Source organism: Diabrotica virgifera, chromosome 3 (genome assembly GCF_917563875.1).
Source record: "Diabrotica virgifera virgifera chromosome 3, PGI_DIABVI_V3a".
Lineage (NCBI taxonomy): Eukaryota > Metazoa > Arthropoda > Insecta > Coleoptera > Chrysomelidae > Diabrotica > Diabrotica virgifera.
The window spans coordinates 210,513,636-210,529,464 of NC_065445.1; the positions used below are offsets into that span (position 1 = coordinate 210,513,636).

The 15,829-nt window shown below is 30.9% G+C and overlaps 1 protein-coding gene across 5 annotated transcripts in view; it reads left to right on the plus strand.

Annotated features, from left to right (window-relative positions):
• The window catches only part of LOC114332176 (syntaxin-1A), an 850,840-nt gene that overhangs the window by 115,920 nt on the left and 719,091 nt on the right, over positions 1-15,829 (plus strand). The gene's annotated exons all lie outside the window — the stretch shown is intronic.

The window sequence follows — 15,829 nt, forward strand, 5'->3', positions numbered from 1 at the left end:
AGGTGCACTACTACCAAGTAATGTTATGTATATAATAATTGATAAAAAATTGTTGAGTATATTATAATATACAGAGAGAGTCTGTAAAGTGGAATAAATTCAATATCTCAAATACTAATTGTTTTTTTGGAAAATGCTCAGACCCGTCGATTAGTATTTCAAATTGTCCTTTTTGACATTCAATAATAATGTATACAGGGTGTCCCAATTTAGAGATATGACGTCATCGTCGATTTTCTTAAATGGCAACACTGTCATTTTGATAGCTAATTTGATAGGGTTTGTAAAGTTATACATAACTGCAAAATATCAAATTTTTATTCTCTACCATTTACAAGATAATAGAAAATAACAAAGTTATATCTGTAATTTGGAATATATTCAATAATTAAAATACTAACTGTTTTTTTGAAAAATGCTCAGACCCGTCGATTAGTATATCAAATTGTCCTTTTTGACATATAATAATAATGTATACAGGGTGTCCCAATTTAGAGATATGACGTCATCGTTGATTTTCTTAAATGGCAACACTGTCATTTTGATAGCTATTTTGATAGGGTGTGTAAAGTTATACACAACTGCAAAATTTCAAATTTGTATTCTCTACCATTTAGATGATAATAAAAAATAACAAAGTTATGAAAAAGAAGTAATCAACTAATAATTGAATTTAATTATTTCAATAAATTAAACAAAAACTCATAATGTTGCCCTCAATTATTGTCAAATTGTCAATGGGCAACGTTATGAGCATTTGCTTAATTGAAATAAATAAATTCAATTATTATTTGATTACTTCTTGTTCTTCATAACTTTGTTATTTTTTATTATCTTGTAAATGGTAGGGAATAAAATTTTGAAATTTTTCAGATGTGTATAACTTTACACACGCTATCAAAATAGCTATCAAAATGATAGTGTTGCCATTTAAGAAAATCAACGATGACGTCATATCTCTAAATTGGGACACCCTGTATACATTATTATTATATGTCAAAAATGACAATTTGATATACTAATCGACGGGTCTGAGCATTTTTCAAAAAAACAGTTAGTATTTTAATTATTGAATATATTCCAAATTACAGATATAACTTTGTTATTTTCTATTATCTTGTAAATGGTAGAGAATAAAAATTTGATATTTTGCAGTTATGTATAACTTTACAAACCCTATCAAATTAGCTATCAAAATGACAGTGTTGCCATTTAAGAAAATCGACGATGACGTCATATCTCTAAATTGGGACACCCTGTATACATTTTTATTGAATGTCAAAAAGGACAATTTGAAATACTAATCGACGGGTCTGAGCATTTTCCAAAAAAACAATTAGTATTTGAGATATTGAATTTATTCCACTTTACAGACTCTCTCTGTATACAGGGAGGGGCTAAACTATGGAAAAAATTTATTTTCTCTAAAATGGAGGATTGTGAACAAATCCCGAAACAGGTCGATTTTTATTTTTAAATTACAATGTTTTGGCATATATTTCATATTAGTGACGTCATCCACCAGAGCGTGATGACGTAATCTATGATTTTTTTTAAATAGGAATAGGGGTCGTGTGACACCCCATTTGAAAGGGTGTTCAATTCTCTATTCAGTAATATAAACATTAATATCATTATTTATACAGGGTAGCCAAAAAAATAATTTTTGTATTAAATTAATTGACGAAAAAAGAAGAATGTATACAGTTTATTTATCTCAAAATACTTTCTGTCGCTGTCAGAAAATTGAAAAAAATGTTTAGTTGGCAAATAAACATTGATTTTCGCTCAAATTAAATGTTAAAACTGCAAAGAGGTTGTCTGTGATTTAATTTAAGCGAAAAGAAATGTTTATTTGTGAAATAATTTTTTTTATTTACTGGCAGCAGTACAATGTATTTTGAGTTAAATAAATTACATACATTCTTCTTTTTGCGTCAATTAATTTAATCCAAAAATTATTATTTTGGTCACCCTGTATAAATAAGGATATAATTGTTTATATTACTGAATAGACAATTGAACACCCTTTCAAATGAGGTGTCACATGACCCCTATTCCCATTTAAAAAAATCATCGATTACGTCATCAAGCTCAGATGGATGACGACACTAGTATAAAATATATGCCAAAAAAATTGTAATTTAAAAATAAAAATCGACCTGTTTCGGGATTTTTCTTCAAAGTCGTCGATTTTAGAGAAAATGAATTTATTCCATAATTTAGCCCTCTCTGTATATATTATTATAATAAAAGAAAAATTTCTATAAAAGTGTGACTTTTACTCTATAAGTTTGCTTACAGTTGCAGTAATTTTTTTGATTCATTGTTTATCAAATCATTGTTATGTCTTAGATTTTATATTTATATGAATAAAAAATAATATTACCTGGGGAATAGTCCGATATTCCTCTACCAAGGCCATAACTGTACCAAATTTTCTGGAGGCCTGGGATAACGGCGAATAGCTCTTTTTAATTCATCCCATAAATGCTTAACAGGATTGAGATCTGGGCTGCATGCGGGCCATTCTAATCTTATCAATCCAACCTCTATTTTATGAGTCAATCAGTGTTTTTATTTACAAAAAATGGTATAGCTCTTACACGAAAAGAGATATTCGGATAATTCAAAAAACAAAATTTTAGTGATGTCTCTGGGATAATATGACAGGACTATGACACAAAATGAGCCCTTCCGTTTTTCCACAGAATTTTTTAAAATTAGTAGAAAATACAACGCTTCCATTCACCCCTGTATAATGCCACGCAAGCAAATTTTTTTGTTACCGGAAAAATACGAAACGATATCAATATATGTATCTACAAATTGGTGCAAGAATCTTAAAAATCGGAGCACAAATAATAAAGTTATAAACTATTAAACTTAATCAAAAATTTTGGGTGGCCGAATTTTGTGCCGGTGAGTGTAGTAATAATATATTTATTACAATTTTTTATCAATTATTACATACATAACATTGTAGTTGTTCACCTAAAATACGGTAAAAAAATTTTTTTTGAAAAAATTTTTTTAAACAAATTAAATTGTTTATTAAATAATTTATAAATCAACAGACTCCATATTTGTAAAGTACGCTAAAAGTACATACAAATTTAAAAAAACATTAAAATCCATTGGTTGGTTCCCAAGTTACAAAAAATTGTAGGATTTTGAAGTTGATATTTCAATTTTAGGTCGCACGGATTTTATGCTTCTACTTCATTTTTGAAGCTTTATTGACGACTCCCTTAAAGAGCAAATAAATCCAAAAATTTTTCTGAATACTTCGTGTCTTTAAAAGTGGAAGAGCGCTATTTTCGATTCTTATTTATCATAAACAAATTAGCTGTGGATTTTTAAAAAAATGTTGCTAACTTTGGCCCTAATTGACCTAGGCTAACTTATTTTTTCCTAAGTTCGTATAAAAATGCCATCTTTTAGAATGTGCAAAAAAAATGTTTGTACCGGCCATAACAAGAAAGTTATTCAAATTGTTTATAAGGAAAAATTAACGAGAATTTTTCATAATTATTTATTACTCATAAGTGCACTCTTTATTAACATTTTTTAAACAGGTTTGAAAGTTTAGCTTATGCTCTTACATTTGACACCTGCAGAGTGGTTCTAACATTCTGTTTTTCTGACTTATGTTATTGCAAAAAAAAGCTCTCTGGGATAAACAATTTGAATAAAATATAAACAATTAAATGAATCGCTTTGAAATTTTTGTCACGTGTTAAGCACTAACTAACCCTCATTTGACAAAAAATTCAAAGTTGTACACTAATTTTTACAATAGTTATTGCAAAATTAATTTTTTTGAAATTTAGACCTTTTTTCTCAATTATATTAACAATAAATAAGTGTATCAACCTTTGTAATACGTCATTTAAAAGGTTTTTTTATGCTCTCGAAGATTTTTGTTCTAATGTAACCAGAAGGTGCACTGTTTTCCATTGATTTGAAAAAAATCGGAAAAAATGCCGTTTTTCGACATTAAATTGTTTATAAATAAAAATGGCCGCCAGATCCTACGCAGGAAATAGTCACAATTTGTTCTCATAGGTATTACCTGTCGAAAAAACGCTTCAGTACCCTGGCTGCTCGAGTGTCATGGAAAAAACCTTATTACCCTGGACTATTAACACTGCCTCGGACAATCCAAATCGTATTTGTCTCTTCTCACAACGATTTTAACTGGTATTTGCTAGTAATTTCAGTAAAAATTAGTTTGAGCTACTATAAACTACTCTAAATGAAATTCGTTTGGGATTTCTAGTTTTAACTACTGAATTTAGCAGTCAAATCTAGTTTTGACTAGTTAAAATTAGAATTGTCTAAAGCGCATAGTTAAAACTAGTTTTTCCTAGTGAATTCGGGTTTTAACGGTAACATATATACCTAGGTCACACGATCAAACTAGACAAACAGAATCAAACGGCAGAGATAACTAGAAGAATCCGAATGACTTGGGTAGCGGTAGTAAGACTCAGTGATGTGTTGAAAAACAAAAAGATTCCAATAAATCTAAAGAAAAATCTATTGAACAGTTGTATTCTACCAGTTATGACCTATGGAATGGAGACCATGACACTTACTGAGGTATCAGTCAATATATTGAGAACGACACATGGGGCGATCGAACGAGCTATTAGACGGAGAGGCAGCGCTGAAAAATCTCTTTGAATTTAGTAAAGCTAGATTTTTCACAGTTGATTACTGTGATTGTGTAGAGAAACATACTGCGGTCGGTCAAGCGAAACGTAGAACAAGGGTTACTGAGAGGGTATCAAAGTTGCTTTCCTACAAAGGTAATTAAATCCATTTACTAAGGCTGAAAATCAGTACACACATTCTAAAGTAAATATAAATAAAAGTTATTATAGTCGGTCAGCTGTATGACGGGACAGAGCCGGTCCGGCGGCCCCAATAGTCGACTGAGGAAATGAAGCATTTTGACTCGCAATTTTTTCGTCCAGCATGGATTTACTTGAAATTTTCACAGTAGGTAGGGAATAGTCCAAGGATTATTTTCTATATCATGCCGCTATCATACGCTAAAACCTCGGGGGTGGTTGCCACCCCATCTCGGGGAGTGGGAATTTTTTATTACATTTTAACCATGTAATTCGATGGAAAAAGTGATTCTAAAAAAATGTTTTTTACATTTTCTTCGTAAAACTAATATTTTTCGAGGTATTCGCGCTTGAAAATAAGTTTTTCAACGAAAAAAATCGCCTTTTTTAGAGGATTTTTTGAGAATACCTCGAAAAATATACATTTAATCAAAAAACTGTAGATATTAAAATTGTATCTTTTAGTAACACAAACCAAATTCTTTTTCAATAGTATCTTTAAAACCAATACAAACCGAGATACGGCATGTTAAAGGTTAGCTTTTTTCGTCAAATGCATAATTTGAAATATTCAAAGCCAAATAATGGGAAAAATTTGCATTTTCGAGGAAAACTTAACTAATCTTTTTTCAAGTATAAAATTAGACCTTTCAAAAAAAAATAATAAAAAGTGACTAGCATGAAAATTAAACAACTTCAAAAAAATGTCGGTACCTACCTGCTTTTCTTTACGAAAAAATCAGTGAAAATAACCCCCTAACTCCCTTCCTAATTTAAAATTGGTCTTCACCTTTATGTAGTTCCTTTTATATTTATATTATCGATACACTCAAGGAGTTTGCCCCATTTAAAATGCCTAATTTTGGAAAAATTGGAGTTTAAAGAAAAATTGATTTTTTGAAATTTGGTATTTTTCACCTTTTACTTCAAAATATCTCCGAAAATATATGAAGATACGAAAAAATTTATAAACTAAATTGTAGCTTTTTTAATGACTAAAATTTCCCTGTGCATAGATTTTTATTACAGTGAATAGTTAGCCAGATATAGCTGTTTAAAACCTCTATTTACCAGCAAACACCCCCTTATTCGAGCCCTTTAAACATGCCCCAATTAAAAACTAAGGGATCTTACGGAATTTAATTTACACAGTCTTATAGCTCTTTAAAAATCCTACAAAATCATTTTTGAAGAAACTTTTTATCGCTAAAAATATATAGAATATTTTTCGAGGTATTCTCAAAAAACCCTCTAAAAAAGTCGATTTTTTCGTCGAAAAACTGTTATTTTCAAGCGCGAATAACTCGAAAAATATTAGTTTTACGAAGAAAATGTAAAAAAACATTTTTTTCTTATGATCACCTTTTCCATCGAATTAGATGGTTAAAATGTAATAAAAAATTTCCACCCCCGAGATGGGGTGGCAACCACCCCCAAGGTTTTAGCGTATGATAGCGGCATGATATAGAAAATGATCCTTGGACTATTCCCTACCTTCTGTGAAAATTTCAAGTAAATCCATGCTGGACGAAAAAATTGCGAGCCAAAATGCTTCATTTCCTCAATCGACTATTGGGGCCGACCGACCGGCTCTGTCCCGTCATACAGCTGACCGACTATAATAACTTTTATTTATATTTAATTTAGAATGTGTGTACTGATTTTCAGCCTTAGTAAATGGATTTAATACCTTCGTAGAAAAGCAACTTTGTTACCCTCTCAGTAACCCCTGTTCTACGTTTCGCTTGACCGACCGCAGTATGTTTCTCTACACACTCACAGTAATGAACTGTGAAAAATTTAGCTTTAGTAAATTCAAAGAGATTTTTCAGCGCTGCCTCTTGGTCTATATGTTGGGAGTATCTCTGAGGGAACATATACGAAATGAAGACGTGCGAAGAAGGACGAAGATGGAAGATGTAATGGGAAGAATTGCGCAGGTGAAAGGGAACTGGGTAGGACATGTGGCACGACAAAACATCGAAAGGTGGACGAGAAACCTTGTACATTGGAGACCCCGCGAGCATAGTCGTAGTAGAGGAAGACTACAAAAACGATGGCTAGACGACATCAAAGTCAAAGTGGGGAGAAACTGGCACCAAGCAGCACAAAACAGAGAAGAATGGAGAACTCATTGGGAGGCCTTTGTCCAGGAATGGATGCAAACAGGCTGAAGAAGAAGAAGAAGACTAGTTGTGTAAAATCGCAAATGTGGCAAAATGTATAATATTGTTAAAATTTTCACCAGAGAGATTTTTAAGAAATGTAAAAAATCGTTCGAACACAAAAACGAAAAAAAAAACGGACAGCAGGAATCTGTTGTCCCGGACATCATCATCATCATAATTGGCTCGAAGATCTTTTCTGGATCTTTGCTTGTCCGCACAGAAATCGCCACCCCCCGTTGATTCCCAACAACTTTCTTCGTAGAGTCTCAGGTCTTCTTCTACATTATCAATCCATTTTTTATGCGATCGTCATCTATTTCTGCCCTCTGGGTTTGAGAATGTCTGTCTCTTCGGGTACTCCTTTTCTGACATCCTAGCAATGTATCCAGCCCAATTGTTGTGTTTATTAGCGGTCCAAGATATATGAATTCTTTGACTTGCTCAAAGGTATAGTAGTTGTTACATGAAGTAAAAGACAGACGTACCCGCAATCATTTATTGTTTTACTTCGACGACCGGTTTCGCTCTCTAATATTTGCATAGCATCATCAGGTCAACGGTTACAAGTAAACTAAATGATGTCGTTACAAGGAGTGATTTCTAAAGTCTTCACTAACATTGTCTTCTCTACCCTCAAAGACTTGCCCATATATTTGTTAACCTATGCAGCATTGTCCGTCTATGCAATCAATTATCTGTTAGCATAATTTGAGCAAGATATCATGTTCATGGGGAGTGAAAGTATGTCAAAGTGTCACGAGGGCAATACAAATCGGTAATTTTAAAAGCTCGAGTGTAATTCGGTAAGATTATTTCAGGAATAAAACTGTATTTTTAAATCATTTTAACTAATATTAATTATTAATTAATTTTATTCATATCTTCATCTGAATATTTGCTAAACCTGCTCACGCTATTGACTTTAACAAGTTGTAAAACAATAATTGTGATTAATGTCACTGTGAAACACGCTCTAAATATTTGAAATTCCGACCCAGTTTAACTTTCGCTACGCCCTGTATATCGATCTTCCGCATAGTGTGAGTTTTGTCAATCCGACGTTCCCACAATGATGAATATTACGAATTTTGTTTATCTATCTGTTCTTCGAAATTTAAGTGCCTAGAACCACCAGCGTTGTTGTAGCTGGCAAGATAAAAGGTTTTTATGACATTTACCGTCTTGAGTTATTTTCGTCGGTATTAAAATATCTATATAGAGGAAGAATCCCTGCAGTGTTGTAGTTTGCAAGATAAAAGGTTTTTATGGCATTTGCAGACTAGAGTATAAAGGTTTATGATATTTACAGACAAGAAACCTATTGTATGTGTATTGGAACCGGAAGGCTTCGATGTTTTTAGTAGAACCATTAAATATTGAGTTCGCAAAAACTAACGGGATAGTATGAGTCAGGCATTTCGTGAGAACTTAGGAATCTTGCTATTGCAAAGATAGCGAGCTCGTAATTGGTCGAAAGAAAAATTGATTCATTTTGTAGGATGTCCTGAATAAGTTTTCTTGCCACCTGATTGGTAGAGAAATGTTTGGTATGGCCGCTATTGGTCAAGGTAGGAGGTAACTTCTTTTTTTTTGGGAGAAGGAACCCAAGTTTAGAAGGATCAAGGTAGAGCTTAGAGAAGTCAGTTCCATTAGGGCCATCATCATGTTCGGTTCTGTTAAGCAGTTCCATGAGGACCATCATCAAGTGCAGTTCAGTTCCATTGAGTGTTTCGGAATGTAGTTTTCCAGTTTCCCAGCCGGCTAGGTTGATTCCAGTCCGGCGAATGTGATGGTGTATCGTGAACCCCGGCGATTTTCTCGCTGTTTCTAAGCGAATCGTCGTTATAATTTCCTACCAATTTTGGTATCAACTAATTTCTTTTAAGCAGTCAGAACCAGAAGTAGGAGAGAAGTGTTTCAATTTTCGCATTACTATGTTTAACAGTGCAGTTAAAACATGGAGTATGCTCACATACTTTATTTTGGTCAAAGTTAATGAACTTTTGATAATTTTTGTTCGAGTAAAATTATATTTTTGTTCCAGTTATTGAACTTTTAATCATTTTGTTCGAGTTTAACTAAATAATTTTTGTTCGAGTTGAATGCTGAATTTTTCTATAATTTTTTTTTATAAACAATGTACTTTATGTACTGTTTGCTGTAGATATTAACAATGTGAAGTGTTTTTCGTGTAGTGAAATAGCGTTTTGGACTTACCAACCAACCAACAGAAGAAAACAGGACATTCATTGTAAAGGTATCATTTTTATGCTTGTAAAACTTTTTCGTTCCATCTTTGTTTATTTGATAATCTAGATCTCTAATTGTAACACAGAGATCAGAGATTCATTTTGTTTTGCTTTTTAATAAATAATGTTTGATTTTCAACATAAATTTATTATTTCTTTCCTTCTCTCTTGAATCGTAAGAACAGTAAAAAATTGACTGAGTATATAATTTTGAGCAGGGGTTCTCAATCTGTGGTACATGTACCACTGGTGGTACATTTCATTATTTGAGGTGGTACACAAAACGCAAAACAGCCAAAATAAACACCACTATTATAGTTAATTAGATCACCTATAGTATTTTTACTACAAAAGCGATATTACGTAGGTCAAAATTTTTGACGTAAGAGAACTGTCAAAACATTAGAATGTGACTTTTCATTATTGCCATGTTTATAATAAACATGTTTATAATAAACATGGCAATAATGAAAAGTCACATTCTAATGTTTTGACAGTTTTCTTACGTCAAAAATTTTGACCTACGTAATATCGCTTTTGTAGTAAAAATACTATAGCTAGATAGGTATTTCAATTAGGTGGTACCAAAAATAATAAAAAGTATTTGGTGGTACATGATTCAAAAAGATTGAGAACCGCTGATTTTGAGTATAAAGTAAAGGAGGTAAGTTACATTATAACATTTTGTATATTATGTATATCATTTTATTTGACTATGTTTCTTTGTTTTATTTTGATTTATCTTTCTTTGTTTTATTTCTATTTTTTTTTGTATAAAGTTTGGTTTCCCTTAGGTAACCAATTCTGCCCAATATTTTATTTTTTGTATTTTTTTTATCTTTGTATTTCACATCCTTATTTCGATTTTTCTATCTTTTTAATTTTTCTAAGCTAATAAGAGTATATCATAACATCTATTAAAGAATCCACTCCCTCTTAAAGCTCTTAGACAGTAGCAGCCGAGGTACTAAAAAATTATGTAGCACGAATTTTGTCAAATCTAAGTATATCTTTATGTTTATCCAATTAGTCGTGTTTTATAAAATTAATCGTGTATCAACTGAATGTTTATTTAATTTTAAATTTGCCTAGCAACGAATGGCATCTGACGTGCTACTTGACGACGGGAAAATATTGAAAAAAATTATCAACATTAATATTACAAGAGAGTGAGAATAAATTGAAAACAATGTGACCATTTTTCTAAAACTTGTTGCCTGGCAATAGACACGAGAGCCCGCAGGGCTCGAGTGACTATTGCCGAATGGAAATAAATTGAAGCATTATTTTCTTAGTTATTCTTACTATCGTGTGATATTCGAAAGATTATTTTTTAATACTTACATTCAAAATTATTTGTAAAAAACATTCAATGACATTTATCACAATTAATGTTTTGAACATGTCAAAGTAAACAGCACAGTTTAGCAAATATTCAGACGAAGATATTAATAAAATATTAGTTAAAATTATTTATAAATACAGTTTTATTCATAAAATAATCTTACCGAATTACACTCGAGCGCTTAAAATTGCCGACTTGTATTGTCTTCGTGACAATTTGACATTAGATACAGAACTAAAAGTTTATTATGGTGCATTTTCTTAAATGTGACAGTTATCAAAACTAGAAAACTCGGTGTAATTAAATAGAAACAAAATACTAAAATTTATTCCCAGTAAATAATGTATAATTGCCCGGTCAAAGAACAATCTGACCCAAAAAAAATAAAGGAAGGATGAAAATTTGGGAATAGGTAGTTGAAATTGTCTATTATTATATAAGAAAAAGTTTACAATTCTACATCCCCTCCATTTTTCAAAATTAGAGGGGAATTTGCCCGGTCAAAGAACAATCTGACCCAAAAAAAATAAAGGAAGGATGAAAATTTGGGAATAGGTAGTTGAAATTGTCTATTATTATATAAGAAAAAGTTTACAATTCTACATCCCCTCCATTTTTCAAAATTAGAGGGGAATACCCCCTCTCGAAGGTGAAAAATATACATTCAAAATAAGTCCAGACAGAATTGGATAAAATGACTAATTCTAAGCAACTTTTGTTCTATAGAGTTTTTTCCCTAAGTCAATACTTTTCGAGTTATTTGCAAATGAATATGTTCATTTTTAACAGAAAAAAACATGTTTTTGGACGGTTTTTCGGAGATAACTCAAAAAGTAAGTATTTCAGCGAAAAAATATTCTTAGCAAAAATATAGCTTATAAAAAACTAAAAAAAAAATGGTGTATGCTTGAGGTCCGTAGACCCAGTATAAGCAGAGTTGTAGCTAATGAAAAGTAGGTTCTTCTTCATAAAATTTCAAATCGAATATTATTTCAATGTGAAATAACCCAAAAACGGAGCACTTTTCGGGGAAATTCATCTCAACTTTTTTAAAGTGTTTAAAAAAAGGATTATTTTTGTTTTTTAAAAAAACTTCATTAAACATTAAAAGTAAGTGAGTTACGCTCAAAATATTGTTGGTCCCTTTATTTTTTGGTAAAAAAATCGCGAAAATCATCCCCTAATGAGCATCACAAATAAATTTTATCATTACCACTTCACAAGTTACTTTGCTTATGTATTATTTATATGATCTGTAAGTTTCATCGGTTCAAAGTGCTTATTTTTGAAAAAGCTGTAGTAGTTAAAATGGCTTGAACGAGTAACTAATCACGAGTTTAGGCAAATTTTGAACAGCTATAGCATAATCAATTTTAGTATAACAAGAAAACAAAAAAGGAAAAATATTCAGAAAAGCAAAACGTACATTTTATTACTCTTTAAGATTTTTGGTATTACTAATAATTTTTAAGTTAATTCCATGAACAACTCCATTTTTTTCAAAATTAAAAAAAAATGTTTTATTTTAAACCCAATTTTTTTCAAAACTGAGCACTTTGAACCAATGAAACTTATAGATAATATAAACAATACATAAGTAAAGTAACTTGTGAAACGGTTACGATTAATTTTATTTGGGAAGCTAATTGGGGGGCGATTTTCGCGATTTTTGTACCAAAAAATAAAAGGGACCAACAATATTTTGAGCGTAACTCACTTATTTTTAATGTTAAAAAATTTTTTTAAAAAACAAAAATAAACCTTTTTTTAAAAACTTTAAAAAAGTTGGAATGAATTTTCCCCGAAAAGTGCTCTGTTTTTTGGTTATTTGACATTAAAATATTCGATTTGGAATTTGACGAAGAAGAACCTACTTTTCATTAGCTACAACTCTGCTTATACTGGGTCTGCAGACCTCACGCGTACACCATTTTTTTCAATTTTTTATAAGATATATTTTTACTAAGAATATTTTTTTCGCTAGAGTACTCACTTTTTGAGTTATCTGCGAAAAACCGTCCATAAACATGTTTTTTTTGTTAAAAATGAACATATTCACTCGCAAATAACTCAAAAAGTGAAATGAATTTCGACTCAATTCAAGCTTTCTGCTTAACCCAGGTATAACATACCAAAAGGCACCGCCAGGAAAACATTCCGATTTGCGGTTCAGAGAGCCCATATTAAAAGAGTCTTTGTACTCTATGCAGAGTATGGCATTAACAAAATAAGAAAATCTACGGTTTCGTTTTGATTAAAATCTGTCTTCCTCCATCCCCCGATAGCACTATTTCTAGGTCTACCTGTTGTCAAGGAGGCTCTAAGGAAGACATATTTTTACCATTCCGACCGTAGATTGTCGATATAAATTAAAATAATTTATATCGCAGTATGGATAGAACGCCCTCTAACGGGAAATAAGCGAAATGAATTTCGACTCAATTCAAGCTTTCTGCTTAACCCAGGTATAACATACCAAAAGGCACCGCCAGGACAACATTCCGATTTGCGGTTCAGAGAGCTAACATTCCTGGGTTAAGCAGAAAGCTTGAATTGAGTCGAAATTCATTTCGCTTATTTCCCGTTAGAGGGCGTTCTATCCATACTGCGATATAAATTATTTTAATTTATATCGACAATCTACGGTCGAAATGGTAAAAATCTGTCTTCCTTAGAGCCTCTTTGACAGCAGGTAGACCTAGAAATAGTGCTATTGGGGGATAGAGGAAGACAGATTTTAATCAAAACGAAACCGTAGATTTTCTTATTTTGTTAACTCAAAAAGTATTTGACTTAGCGAAAAAACTCTATAGAACAAAAGCTGCTTAGAATTAGTCATTTTATCCAATTCCGGGCCTATTTTGAACGTATATTTTTTCACTCACGAGAAAATATTTTTCACCCAGTATTTCCCAATTTTTGTAAAATGGAGGGGATGTAGAATTGTAAACTTTTTCTTATATAATAATAGACAATTTCAACTACCTATTTCCAAATTTTCATCCTTCCTTTATTTTTTTGGAGGTTTTCGTAAAATTTTGTGTTCCCTGATCGGGGTATAAGTAGATTATTCCCAGTTCAATAATAATCCGATTGGACATAATTAAACACGTGATAAAAAATCTTACTACACGGTTGGAAATTAGAATCATTAAAAAATGATCGCTGAAATTTTTATTTTTGTAGGCTATTGGTTAAAATTTCTATGAATGAAATAATCGCTGAAATTGTGATTTTTGTAGGTTTCTATTGGTCAAAATCTCTATGAATGAAATAATAAAAAAAATATCACTTGTAATTAAACAAGAGCTCTAAAATTACCGATTTGTACCCCGAGTGACACTTTGACAGTTTTAATTTTAACTTTGAGGGAAATTATGTCAAATTGGCACGAGAGCAAAATAAATCGATAATTTTTAAGAGCTCAAGTTTAATTCGTTGAGCTTATTTCATGAATAAAACTGTGTTTTTAAATCATTTTAATTAATATTTTATTGATATCTTCGCCTGAATATTTGCTAAACCTGCTCATGGTGTTCACTTCGACAAGTTGTAACATTAATCGTGATTAATGCCACTGAATGTTTATTTAATTTTAAATCTGCGTAATCGCTGAAATTTTGATTTTTGTAGATTTCCATTGGTCAAAATCTCTTGAAAAATGAAATAATCAATTTAATATTTAAATTTTATTTCAAAAAATAAATTTAAATCTGAAACTTTTTGATTTAAAAACAAACTAAATTTCCCTCTAAAACAATTTAAAACTTTTTAATCGAATCCTAAATCCTATCATTGTGGTTTCCGACTGTTTCTGCTATTAAGATTTATGAAAAAAAATTATTAAGAAACTCAGAACCAGCCCTTCGTTGCTAGTATTCTCCGCAAACCTGCTTAGTAAGCCTCCTTCTTGGGAGAAATAAAATGTGTTTTGTGGATTCCTTTAGGCATTCACTCGATTTATATCTCTAAAGGGAATACGGCAGCATCTCTTATGAGAAAAAAGATTTATTGGACACGACGTTATTACGAATAGAAGAAAATAAAACATTTTTTTGTCTAAAGTTTTTAATCTGATATTAGTAATAACTCGAAAGGTTTTCAATTTGAAAATAGGAAGTACTTAATTGAATTGGGACGCATTATAATAAACGGGCATTATTCAACGAGCATGTCATGATGGCTATTGCTCAAGATGATGAAGTTTGCGACACGAGCCGAAGGCGAGTGTCGTAATTCATCAGAGTGAGTAATAGCCATTACATGCGAGTAGAATACTATGCTTTTTCTACGGCCATTTTTTATTTTAATTAGTAATAAAATATATTATCAAGTAGGTACTTGAGATTAAAATAATAATTTACAAAAATATATGTTGTTTACCAATAGTACACGGCTGAATAATTGGTTGCCTACTATTATTAGCAAATGACGTCTTTGTACCTACTGTCAATGTAATATATAATAAGAAATGGCTATTATTGGTGGACGTATTTTATAAAGTTATAATGTACATTTATATTAAACTATATATAACTTACTTAGTGATAATAAAATTATAATATGTTATAATATATTTAACACAACATAACTTTATAAAATAAACACAATATAAGTTATAAATTCCAATAAACAAAACTAATGTTACTGTCACTGTAAAATGATAAACGTCAAAATTCATAGAATACAAGGTAAAAACGTAAAAATATACTGACTCACTGTTATTAACTATTTTTAATAAATATTTCCCATTAAAAATAGTTAATTACAAAAATGCCACAAGAAAATAGCTTCAGAACGACTCATTGTTACAGATAAAATTCTTTAAAAAAATGTTCTTTTAAAAAAGTTAATAATTGATCTAAATTATAATAATTATTGAATTAAATAAACAAGTTTAAGTAATTTTATTTGCAGTTCATATACGACTAATATTAAAAGTGGCATGCACCACTTGTATCCAACTTTAACCAGTGTGTAATGGCCGGTAGTAATGGATTATTACTCACGGGTAAAGTAATGGGTGTTATTATCTATTCAAAAATAGTGAATAATGAACATGTTATTAAACTGTAGTAGAAAAAACAAATAAATCAATATATTGGAATATCAAACGACTTGACAAAACAGGAAAATGGAATAGAAAATATAAAGAAGTGGGATCAATCGAAAAATGAACCCTGTACTTATCGCACCTAGAGCAAGAAT